Below are 2818 nucleotides of genomic sequence, written 5' to 3' on the forward strand. Positions count from 1 at the left end.
CTGCACTGGCAAAAACCAAGAGTGGCCTACTGAAAAGGGCTGACTCAGGTTCAAGGGATAACAAAGGTAAAACAAGTTGTGTTATACCTCAGGTGAGCAACACTATTAAGCATGAGTCTCCCATACAGGCTTGTTATCAAGCTGCCACATCAAGTTTTTTCTCCACTGCTCTTAGAACTGACCTTTAGCTAATCATTAGCCAAACTCCATCCAAAAATACTCTTTTTGCAGCACAGTATTGAAGCATTGAAGAACTGTTGCAAAATATGTCAAGTCCATAAAGTCTGTGAATGTCTATGCGAAAGGACAGCAGCAAGTTCAAGTCTGAATAGGTTGTAGCTACATTTCTATCATCAGACCCTGAGTCAAACTTCAACTCTTTGAAAAACTATCTGGGGATCTCCTGAGGTGGCACAGTGCAAATCAGACCTCAGTTTTATACATTAAGAGCAAGATTTGAATGCACAGACTATTGTGTTAAACTAGCTCAGAAATAAGAAGCCAAATGCTATTGTATGCATTTTTGTGTTTCTTGGTATTCAATCCAAAACATACATGAAACATTGCTTTGCCCTTTATTCTTCTGCTACAATTTCTAGCCAAGAAAAAAACACAAGAGAAAACACAACTGCATTTCTATCTCAGACTTAACTAAGACCATGCAGTGACAATTTCCTTTCCCAACTGATGACATTTGCAAAATCTTTCAGCTGAATTAAAGCATTGTGCTCAGCTTCCTGTTATCAACTATGTATGATAACTTCCATGGCACATGAGCCTTTTGATAACAAAAGCCCAGCTTTGCAGTGCATTGTAACACTGGACAGGCAGCATAACAAGCTCTTGGGAATGCTTTTCCCTTTGCTGTATGTTCAGAAACTGAATCTGACTCACTTCCCTAAACCCCAACAACCACCAAGTTTATTCTTCAGTGAAGCAGTGAGCAGAATGATTAAACAAACAAAAATATCTAAACAATATGCTTGAGATTACATCTAATCATCTTTTCCTTGGACAAAAGAGAGAGTAACACCAGCTATGTACCTTCACTTGAAATTATTAGCTGGGCTGGAATAGTACACAGAAAATTAGCACACAGAAAACTTGATCACCAAATGAAATATTTAAACTATGTTAGGAAAAAAACAAACCATGATCATGTCAGTTACCAAAGTACTGTCTACTACCTCTGGAAGCCTTAATATGGGATTTGAGAAATATGCTGTCTCTGCTCTCCCACAGACTTGCTGTTCATCACTGAGCCATCCCTTTAATCTCTTTCACTGTGTTTTCCCCCATCACTTTCCCCCCTCACAAGAGATTTGTAACAATAGGTACATTAAAGACTGAAGTTTTCAGATTCAGTGACAATGGAAACTATGAAAGTACCACAGATGATAACACTAGGGACTAACTGGTTGGTATTTAACAAAAGAGGTCATGAAAGCATAGCTGAGTGCTTCTCCTTATCTTCATTACCTTCCAGCTTCATTACCATATTTCTCAATGATTTTCCAATAGGTTGCAGCCCTTATTTAACACCAAAATTGCTCATTTTCTGTGGAAAATCATGTTATCAGATAAGGCAAAGAGATAATCCTGCACATCTTCACTGATCTGAAAATGCCATTTTTATTCTTCTCCAAACAAGCAAAATCACTGTTACTGTGGTTGCTGTGACCAGAAGAGTTATCAGCTTATGACAAAAGGCATGATTCAACCAAAAGCTATTTACCTTTATCAATTCCAACATTTATTTCAGACTAGTCATGGAGAAAAATATCTCTGTCCACATCTATTTTCAGACAAAAAAATAACAGTGTGTGCATTAATGGATCTGTCTATTGCATTATTACAAGATGAGGTGGCTCAGCATTTTATTTCCTGGCAGCACAAGGCTAATCTATTGATCTACAATGTCAAGAACACTGCACTATGTATTCTTACAGCAAAACCAATCCTTTTTACTTACACATGAAAAAAAAAAACAACCCATGACTGCAATTGCTGACAACTGAAGTGTGTGCATTAATGGATCTGTCTATTGCATTATTACAAGATGAGGTGGCTCAGCATTTTATTTCCTGGCAGCACAAGGCTAATCTATTGATCTACAATGTCAAGAACACTGCACTATGTATTCTTACAGCAAAACCAATCCTTTTTACTTACACATGAAAAAAAAAAACAACCCATGACTGCAATTGCTGACAACTGAAGCAATTTTGGAAAAAAAAAAAAACCCCATGACTGCAATTGCTGACAACTGAAGCAATTTTGCAGGCAGGATATAGTGAAAGCTATATGAAACATAAATATAAAAACTGCTGCACCCCCAAGACTTTCTATGATTGAACAACTGACTCAACAACACAATTCATGCACTTGCCTATCTCAAAGCTTGTAAATAATCCCATGATTTCCGTGGGGCTAAGCTGTATGCCTGAACTGAAAGAGATACCTAAGCCACTCTAGGGAACAATTAGCCAAAAGGGTCCTGGCAGAAGGTGGCAGTCCTTCAGATCTCCAGGAGGAAGCTATTTTTTCTACTTCTCAGCAATGTTTAGGTGTCTTTTATTTAAACAGTGCAAATACCTTCAAGATAAATGCGACTCCTTTAATCAGAATTTTTTCTTTACTTTTCCATTCTTGAACTTTGACACTTTTCTTCTAGCTGAGAGAAGAAACTCCTTGCAACATTCTCTTTCCAGTGTACCTCATAGTAACTGAGATAGAAATATGTTGGGAAGCAGAGAGATCAAAGTTTATCATTCAGAGTTCTTTCAATCCTCATATTTATTTCGTGTACCTTTGGAAA

This window comes from Acanthisitta chloris, unplaced genomic scaffold (genome assembly GCF_000695815.1).
Source record: "Acanthisitta chloris isolate BGI_N310 unplaced genomic scaffold, ASM69581v1 scaffold27338, whole genome shotgun sequence".
NCBI classification, from domain to species: domain Eukaryota; kingdom Metazoa; phylum Chordata; class Aves; order Passeriformes; family Acanthisittidae; genus Acanthisitta; species Acanthisitta chloris.